This window comes from Pinus tabuliformis, chromosome 9 (assembly GCF_031772625.1).
Source record: "Pinus tabuliformis cultivar Carrire ecotype Pingquan chromosome 9, CPIR1, whole genome shotgun sequence".
NCBI classification, from domain to species: Eukaryota; Viridiplantae; Streptophyta; class Pinopsida; order Pinales; family Pinaceae; genus Pinus; species Pinus tabuliformis.
Window position 1 is genome coordinate 971,366,244 of NC_142307.1, and position 11,021 is coordinate 971,377,264.

An 11,021-nucleotide genomic window follows, 5' to 3' on the forward strand; every position below is an offset into this window, starting at 1 on the left:
CACTTCCCCAAAAAGTTTGAGTTTATGGGAAAATTAGCTCAAAGACACTGTTTTTAGCCCCAACACACCTTACCTCCTTAGCCACCTACTTTCAACACATGTTGCATGGTTGTTCACCAACACTGATCAACACTTTTTGCTCCCTTCTAGAGGTTCTCTAATTCTAGAAATTTGGGAAAAAAAAAAATCCAAGTTAGTTTTAACTATTTACCATGGATAAGAGCTTGAATCTGATCTAATTCTATCTTGTAGGCATCATCTCTTATCCCATGAGCTCATCCTCACATCATAAGTGGCTCACAAGCCTAGATAGGTAATTGTATATGAATTCCCAAACTACCATACCCCTCCTATAAATTTATTGCCTCCCATAAGTTTTGGGTTGGATTTTGGAGATTGATTGTGCCCTCATGCTACTGGTTTGAACCTAAGGATTCATCACTTTTTTGCGTTAGGGTTGGTGTTGAGGTGTTCTTTGTGACAAGGAAGGACAAATCAACTTGGGGAGACATCTACAAAATCAACTTATATTTATGGTTGTAAACTCTCTACTATATCTATTTATACAAAGAGTATCTTATTTTCCTATATTTATTATGTTATGTTTACACTCACGTATTTCAATGCTTTGTTTATTCATTGAATAGATATGTTAGACTATGCTATGTGGATATTATGGATCCTTTGTTTTTTTTAATCGTATGTGTAGGTTCTGATTATAGCACTTGGAGCTATAATTTGAACTTACAAGTGAGGAGGAAAGGAAGGCTTGCATGCTTCTTTCCTACACTCCAATTTCTTTAAGGAAAATTCTTTTTGTCTTTTGTTGTTCTAGATCAGACCACTAGATCTAGGGAATTCACCTTTGTCCATAATAACAAAAATTCTTCATAATAAGGAGCTATTTCTCCGTGATATGTTACTTGCATAAGATCACTAGAAAGCAAGAGACAAATGGCTAATGGATAGACAATCAAATCCCAACCCAATTCTCAAACATGTAGCAAGCAACCAATTCTAGATGCTATAAAGGAAAGAGTGTGCACCTGGCCTCCTTGCAGGTTGGTGAAGGTTTTTGAGTTTGTAGCAAAATAATTGTTCTCCAAACAAGAAATCTACTTCATATGTACTTGATCTCAATACCTACACATAGCCAAAAACACTCAAGGATTACACGTGATCTTCCTCGAGAGATCGTTAGCTCAAAACATCATAGAATTAAAATATATAAGTGTCGTAAACATGTAAATACATGGAAGGAACAGATATTTCTATTAATCCAAAATCAAAATAAAAGTATACCTTCACCCAAGTCGCCTCTCCAAAATCTAGTAGAGTCTCCCCACTACAATAGGAAAAGGTCCATGAATAACAAAGACTATAGCAGCGTAAGCTCCAAGGAATCAATATAAAACTCTGTCACTCTCCAGAAATATGATGCCAATACTCAAGCTCTATCACTTGAACTATACCTCTAGCTAGTATGACCTTCTAAGTTGGTCTAGTATAAATAGGCTGAAGATAGTTACTAAGAGGATGAATGCAGGAAATTAGGACAATGGGAAGTTATGGAAGTTATGTCCAACTAGATACACACTATGAAAGTCCTAAGAGGTAGTCACACAAGCAAACCAAATAGAAAGAAGCTAGCGGTGGGGAAGTTATACTAGTGACCTGCTTCCCAACCTTTTAGCTGTGAACTCAATCCAAGTGCCCTTATTAGCCATGGGGCACCTCCCAAGAGGACTGAGAGAGTATGAAAAATATTTTTCCCAAGTACAGAGAAGACAAGCCTGACCCTGAACCTTTGTATGAGTCCTAAAACGATTGGCCACGAAGGTTACCACCAACAATAATAAATCATAGGGGGCAGTCGTAAGCTGAATTCAAATGCAAGGGCAGGACACTTAGCCAAAATATCTAAGAATGGAACGACCTTGAGAGTTGCCTCCCAAGTGGCCCCCAAGTGCCACAACAAAATTCTAATAATATTGTTTGTAATACGTGCAAATTCCAAAATTCGAACTACCCAAAGTTATGATTTTATATTTTTCATGATTGAGTTATGATGTTGATTACATGAGTGGTTGTTAAGTGATTGAAAAATTGTCAATTGTTAAGAGTTGTATAATCTGGTCACACTACGCATTCACCCCATCTCTTAGTTGCGTCCTAGCTTCCATTGTTTCTAACAATTGGTATCATAGCCCTAGGTTACTTTAGGATTAGTTTAACAGTTGGAAGGAAGATCATGTATCATGCAGAACTAGGACTGAATTATAGAAAACAGAGTTCCATTTTTTAATGGGTCGAATTATACAACTTGTAAGGTAAGAATGAAAATCTACTTACAAGTTCTTGATTTGGGTGTATGTCTATCTATGGAGAATGGATTAATAGATAATGAGATTGATGAACAAGACAAGGAGGAAATCATGAAAGGATTGTGTTGGTCAGATCTTGAGAAAGCAATTTGGTGTGAGACTGCCAAAGAGATATGGAATGAGTTATAGTCCATCTATGATATAGAGATTCAAGTTGCATGTGATTCCAAGAGACTTTCCCTACAGAATGGAGTAGTCAAATATTCTAAGAGTATTGAAGATCATGAATCATATGATGATTCCCATGTATCAAGAGGCCAAGTTGTTGATATACACAGAGAATATTAAGGAGATGAAATCTACAAGTAATTGTTGTTTGTTGTTATTGTAGAACTATAGGTCATTTATCTTCAAGTAGCTCAATTGCAAGTTTTGATGAAAGAGAGAGTGGCTCATCTAGTAGTATTGAAGAAGGGACTTCTTTGATAGTAATACTGTATCTATATATTGTTAATTATGTCAATGGTCCCACCTATGGTAGAGATATAATAGAACATATCCTGTGTTAGGAGAATAATCCTTATAATCAGCAAGGGAACAAGATCTTGAACAAGTTGTGAGTGAAATATACATTGGTTGTGAATCTAATAGTTCCTCTATTGATTTCGATGATACTGAAGAAAATATTTATTTAAAAAGGCAGCTCATATCATCCCTTGAGGAGATAGATAATCTCAAATCCATCAATTAAGAGATGGAAGTAGAGAGTATAACATTAAAGGAGTAGTTGACTAGGTTTCAGAATTTTGATGTTTTGGAAGAGATTTGAACCAAGCGTCATTTCCCCTCAAGCCGAGACAATATTGAAAGGTGAAAATAACTTATCTGCAACATTAAAGGGACCCATCAACTTTATCAAAGAAATACTTAACAACATTGTATTAGCACAGAAAAGAACACGACCATAAGGAGACAAACATACTTTCGAAAATGAAGACAAAGGTATGCAACCGCTTATATGTTTTTGTTGTGGTAACATACAGAAATTTTCCTATAAGTATATATACAAGAAAAAAAAAATTGTTGTAGCATAGGTGGAATTCTTTATTTTAGCAAAAACCATGAGTTTCTCAGAGCAATTTGAACATCCATGTACATAGAGCCTTTTCCCTTCAAGGATATAACTTTCACAGGCATAACAGATCTAGACAAGCATCTAATGGATATGACAGCAAAGTATATGATAAGAATAATTTATTTTCCCCCATTATAAATAACATTGAATGCTACATGCATAAGAATTATGGGCACAAAACAACTACATATAAACTTGGCAAGAAATCTGATTTCCATAACAAGTCAAACATAGGTATGGATCATGTTGAGAGCTAGCAAGGAAAACAACACAGGAGTTCTAATAGCAATAATAAGAGTGACAAGTCGAATGGTGCATGGAGGAAATAAAGAATAGTGTTTGGCTTTAAATATTATTAGCATAAAATCAACCAATCAGAGCCTGAAATTCATGTGGTTGATCTCTCTTATATAATTTGTAGCAAACAAAGACTTAAATTAGATAAAAGGAGTACCAGTTTTGCTAGTTCTTTGTTGTATAAAGAAATCATAGATAGTGAGAAGGAAGAGAATCATGTAATTTGTAGATTGGCTTCAGTTACTGCTAATAAGAGGAAGGGTTAGTGGTTTGTATGCTTATGCTATGGTAGGAAGTCACTTAGTTAGGAAAGAGTACCATATCAGTGCAGGAAATTACCTCATAGTCTTGACCAAGTAAAAACTTAGCATATCCGGGTGTGGAATAAAAAGAGAGCTAATATACTTAGGGGGAGTAGGTCCCCTGCTCCTTGCCATTGAAAAGAAGAGGTTGGCTTCAAGAGAATCCCAAAAGGACAAATGCAAGGAGTTGAACAGAACATGCCAAGTAATGCATCTAAAGGTTAAGGGATGTATGCCCCTTTTGTTTATAAAATTGTTGAAGACTATTGGTGTTAATGAGCATTGTGGTTTGATTTAATGTTTTTGTCAGATAAGATTATTAGTATGAGTATAGATGGTGATGACAGAATAGGGATGATGATCTATTTACTATTAAAATATTCCTTGTTGAATGCAAGTATGCTTAAATATTCCTAATGTTAAGAGGGAGCATAGTCAATAGGGGAGTATACTCAAGTTAAGGATTGGGTATCAGATTATTCTATTAAAAATTGGTATCAGCTATTTATTGCTTAAGAATAAGTGTGAAAGTCATAGGTTGATGGTGTTGTTGTTGCATATTAATCATTAGATTTTATTTTGTAGATATGAAGAATGGTATGATTTTTATATTTCTTATAGACTATTACATTAGTAATTAGTATCATACTTCCAATTTGTGAAGAGAATGAATATTTTTGAAAAGAGCATAAGCATAGGGAGAGAATACTCAATCAAAAAAATGCTCAACAACAGGTGGAAATGGCATCAATTAAGAAATTGGTATCATTGATCTCAAAGGTATTAATAATTGGTATTAACTCTCATTAAATTCTTGTCAGAGTATGGTGTTCATATTGTTAGTCCAAGTGTTGATGAAAGAGTCCTAAGTCAAATTTAATATGGTGATTATACTACCATTAGAAGTCTGTCAAGTAAAGTATATGTTGAGATGTTGGTCTAGGAATGCATTGATGAGAGTCTCTCTATGTTTATAATATAAACACTTCTAACTGGTGTACTTTGTTGTTTACTAGTTGACAAGTTGATGGTGTTAGTCATGCATAGGATAGATTGTTTTTGTTGCTAGAGGTCAAGTGTATGTGTCCAAGAAGAGGCATTATTTTGAATGTAAGCCTAACTAAGAATTAGAAAAGTAGGCATGGGTTTTGTTATGGCTCACTTGCACATGTACTAGCTTCCTTAGTAAAATATCTTTCTGGATTGCATAGGGCAGAGATTGGGATAATTAATACTCTCCTTTCAACTGATTCTTCTCCACAGGACATAAAAGAAGCTTCTTAGATTAGATCAGAGATACTTGAAGCTGAATTGAGGCTTCTGTGATCCATATCAAGTTTATGAGAGATTTTTTGGCGTAAATCACATGATATTTCATTTGTCAACGCGTTTCGAACCAACCAGTGTGGTTCATCTTCAGGACAAGTTGAATGAACAGATCATGCTTTGCATGTTAAATAGATAGAGCAGAACCTCCAATGACTATATTCCTTGACCACGTAACGGCTATATTGACGACTAGATTTGACTGGTTAGTTAGGACAAGATTATAACCATTATTTATTTAAACAAGTTACCCCGGTTAGTTATATTCTTATTAAAATAAGAGTAAATGGACCCTTTTTATACACTTACAATTATAAATATATATTAACAAAATAAAATTATAACATAAATTAATTTAAATTAATAGTTATTTATAAAAGTTAAATAAATATAGAGTAATTTAAGGGTATGATACTAGAATAATTTAAATTATAATTATGATATTATAAATATATATTAGAATAAATAAATTATAAAATTAATAATTAAAATTAATGGTAAGTGATCCAAGTTATTATATCTAAATATTAGAGTAGTTAGTTATAAAAGTTATAAATATTAGAGTAACATATAAATATTTAGCCCCGGATGCGGGTGGATAATCAGGTTTCAATGTTGATGGGATGGGGGTGGAACGAGGTGGGTCGACACCTACCTACCTAGTACAGAATTAATACTCGGTTAATGAATGGAGGCTCTCGGTATTTGGATAGTGCAACATTCATTTGTTTCATGTCAAGCAGTTCTGGATCTCCCATCCTGTCCGACGCTCTGGTTAAGGCCTTTGTACGCTCTGGCTCGTCTCATAATTTGGCTCCATTCATGGCTATATTTATGGCAGATGCTTCTCGAGGTAGGCAAAAGGCTGATACTTTAAGGCTCAGCTATGAGCTTGTTGTGGACATGCCTCCGTCGACTCTTCCGCATTGCTTTCCCATTTCTGGTCTCAGCTATGGTTTCTATCTATATAATGCTGGCTCTGGCATCTCTGTTGCCTCTTGTAGTTTGAAAGGGGAGGCTGCTCTGAAGCTCCACTCTGGTCTTTCTGCGGAGCCGCCTCTGTTAATCCCTTGGTTTTTCTCTTGGGCCTTTGGCCTTCGCATTGTCGCTCTTCTGCTTGGCCCTGGTCCTGTCATTGCTGCTGCCCCGCCTCGCTTTTCTCCCACTGCTCCTGCCTTCCCGATGCCGTGTCTTTGCCATAGAATGCGGTCCCGTAGGGGCCATCCTCGGCCCATGCCTTCCAACCCTTCCTCAGATTCGCCATCCCTTTCCAGCGATTTCTCAGTCGGCCACTACCCTCACACCCGAAGTGGGAGAGGGCGTCTTCTTGCTGCCAACCACCATCTTGTGCCTTCTCCCTCATCTGGCTCCGTGCTCTTCACCTTCAACAACTCTCTGATTTTCCCCAGGATTACCACTCATATTTCGGTGGTCTTCCATGAGGAAGCCCAGGAGGGGGATTCTAGCTCTCATCAGGAGGGCCCTGGCTCTGTCACTGTTCCGACTTTGAATTTCCAGATGGGGATTGGCAGCGCGTCTTTACAGGTTCTAGATGCTCAAGCTCGCAGCGCTCAGGCGGTGGAGATGGCGCCGGTTGATCCTGGTCCTTCCAATTCTGAAGCTGCTCTTGCAGGGGATTTGCCTAACACAGGTTGGTGCCGTATTGTTGAAGAGCCTCCAGATGATTAGTCTTCTCGCTGATGCCTTGATATTGTGCCATGCGGCCCATACTATTGGGCAAGTTTTTGTTCAGATTGCTATGTGGTTTTTTAGCTCATTTTTTATTTTTTGTAAACTCTGCAATATCAAGAAGATTATAATTTGTTCCCTACATGGGTTCCGATAACTGGTTCAAGACTGAGCTCCCTGATATGGGGCAATCTCCTTCTATGCTTATCTTGACAATTCTGCCTCTCTTCTGGGCAATGTTCTTGACTTCGGTCTCATTGTAATTTTACTCCCTTTATGTTAATAGATTAATCTTATTTAGAAAAAATATATATATAAATATTTAGTTATATTTTTATTAAAAAGCAAGTTAAAGGGATTATAAACATATTTTAAAATAAATTAATTAAAAATAAATTAATTTTAATTTAATAGTTACAAAAGTTAATTAAATATATAAATATTAAAGTAATTTAAGGGAAGAATATTTTAATATTTACAATTTAAAATTAATGGTTAATTTAAGGGTTAAAAGTATCATAGATTAATTTCAAGATTATTTCCTTTGTTAGCATAAATATTTCCAACTAAATCAATCTTAAAGAGCAAAGGCCACAAGAAACAGTAAGCCAGGGGAATTTTTTTTAAAAAACAACAAGAAAAAGATATACAAAGGGAGGAGGAGACAAGACAATGACTAGGAGGAGAGGACTGGGACCCAGAAACTACTGATCTTCCAGCCATTCTCTCTATTGAGATTGTTCAGCCTTTTTTCAATCTCAAGAGCTTCCCTAAATTTTTGGTGATGGAATTGTGACACTCTAGCAATAACACTAGCCTCCTCGATACATATATGATGATTGCTTTTCTCCACATGCTTAGCTAAAGCAGAAGAATTGGCTCTCCTATGCTTAAGGTTAGTTGTGTGCTCACTAATCCTTTGATTAATGGAGCCACCAATCTCACCAATATAGGGGGTCCGACATGAACAAGGAATAATATAAACCCCTTTCATGTCCTTGGGGTTGATAGGATCCTTCATTGATCTAAGGGATTTACGAATGGTGTTAAGAGGTCTAAAGTTCGAGGGGATATTATGCTTCTTAAGAATCCTTGCAATCCTATCCGTGGTCCCCTAAACAAACGGAAGATGGACACCAGGAATCCGCTCCTTCTTATCTCTTTTAGTGAACAAATTCTTAGCTGCTTTGAGGAAAGCCTTCTGTCCCAAGTGCCTACTATAACCGTTCTCAACAAAGACATTAAGGAGATGGGATTTCTCCTCCTCAAAGCTCTTTTCATCAGAGATCCTTAAGGCACAAATAGCAAGGGTGTTGAGAACCCCCAACTTCTGAACCGGGAAATGGTGGGAACTAGCATGAAGATACTGCTTCGTATGAGTTTTCTTACAAAACACTCGGTGGGAGAGGGAACCATCAGTATTCTTAGTGATAATAATATCAAGGAAATGGAGGCAACCATCGATTTCTTGCTCCTTTGTGAACTTAATGGCCGAGGATTGACTATCCATATAAATGAGGCCATGGAAGTGATCAACCGTCTAACCGATCCTAATATCGCTCGGTTAGTTGAGATCTGCCTCACTTCACCCTTTTTTAGTTTTGAAGGTGAGTTCTTTGAACAAACCTGTGGGGTTGCTATGGGCTCACCCCTTTCCCCTATCGTTGTGAATCTTTTTATGGAGGATTTTGAATCCAAGGCTCTTAAATCAGCCCGCCTCCTACCTAAGCTTTGGAAAAGATATGTAGATGAAACTAATGTCATCTAGTCTCATGGCCAAGAGGAGTTAGACCTCTTCTTCGATCATCTCAATAGTCAATCCTCAGCCATTAAGTTCACAAAGGAGAAATAAATCGATGGTTGCCTCCCTTTCCTTGATATTCTTATCTCTAAGATTAGTGATGGTTCCTTCTCCCATGGAGTGTTTCGTAAGAAAACTCATATGGATCAGTATCTTCATGCTAGTTCCCACCATTTCCCGGCTCAGAAGTTGGGGGTTCTCAACACCCTTGCTACTCGTGCCTTAAGGATCTCTGATGAAAAGAGCTTCGAGGAGGAGAAATCCCATCTCCTTAATGTCTTTCTTGAGAATGGTTATAGTAGGCACTTGGGACAGAAGGCTTTCCTCAAAGCAGCTAAGAATTCGTTCACTAAAAGAGATAAGAATGAGCGGATTCCTGGTGTCCATCTTCCGTTTGTTCAGGGGACCACGAATAGGATTGCAAGGATTCTTAAGAAGCATAATGTCCCCTCAACCTTTAGACCTCTTAAGACCATTCATAAGCCCCTCAGATCAATGAAGGATCCTATCGACCCCAAGGACATGAAAGGGGTTTATATTATTCCTTGTTCATGTGGGACCCCCTATATGGTGAGACTGGTCATTCCATTAATCAAAGGATTAGTGAGCACGCAGCTCACCTTAAGCATAGGAGAGCCAAGTCTTCTGCTTTAGCTGAGCATGTGGAGAAAACCAATCATCATATATGTATCGAGGAGGCTAGTGTTATTGCTAGAGTGTCCCAATTCCATCACGGGAAATTTAGGGAAGCTCTTAAGATTGAAAAAAGGTTGAAAAATCTCAATAGAGAGGATGGCTGGAAGATCAGTAGTTGCTGGGTCCCAGCCTCTCTTCCTAGTCGTTGTCTTGCCTCCCCCTCCCTTTGTATAGCTTTTTCTTGTTGCTTTTTAAAAAAAAATCCCCCGGTTTACTGTTTCTTGTGGCCTTTGCTCTTTAAGATTGTTTAGTTGGCAATATTTATGCTAATAAAGAAAATAATCTTGAAATTAATCTATCATAATTCTAACCCTTAAATTAACCATTAATTTTAAATTGTAAATATTAAAATATTCTTCCCTTAAATTACTTTAATATTTATATATTTAATTAACTTTTGTAACTATTAAATTAAAATTAATTTATTTTTAATTTATTTATTTTAAAATATATTTATAATCCCTTTAACTTGCTTTTCAATAAAAATATAACTAAATATTTATATATTACTCTAATATTTATAACTTTTATAACTAACTACTCTAATATTTAGATATAGTAACTTGGATCACTTACCATTAATTTTAATTAATTTATTTTATAATTAATTTATTCTAATATATATTTATAATATCATAATTATAATTTAAATTACTCTAGTATCATACCCTTAAATTACTCTATATTTATTTAACTTTATAAATAACTATTAATTTAAAATTAATCTTGTTTATAATTGATTTAATTTGATATTTATTTATAAATAAATGTATGAAACAACCCTTTGACTTATATTTTAATAAGAATATAACTAGCTATTTATATATTGCTCTAATATTATATATTTAATAACTTTTATTACTAACTTTTAGTTACTCTAATATTTAGATATATTAACTTTGATAACTAACTATTAATTTAAATTAATTTATGTTATAATTTTATTTTTTAATATATATTTATACTTGTAAGTGTATAAAAAGGGTCCATTTACTCTTATTTTAATAAGAATATAACTAATTGGGGTAACTTATTTAATTAAATAATGGTTATAATCTTGTCCTAACTAACTGGTCAAATCTAGCAGTTGTCAATATAGCCGTTACCTGGTCAAGAATATAGTCGTTGGAGGTTCTACTCTATCTATTTAACATGCAAAGCATGATCTGTTTATTCAACTTGTCCTAACGATGAACCACACTAGTTGGTTCAAAATGCGTCGACAAATGAAATATCATGTGATTTACACCGAAAAATCTCTCATATACTTGAATTTTTTAGCATAAGAAGAACGAGTTGATAGGTCCACGGAATTAGCAAGATAGAAGGAGATTGTTGATATGGGGAGCATGTTGGTATATTTTCCATTGATTTCAAAGGGGGAGAAGTAATGGTCATCAAACAAAAGGGGGAGAATAACCTCAAACAAAGAAATAAGGATAAGTGCATCA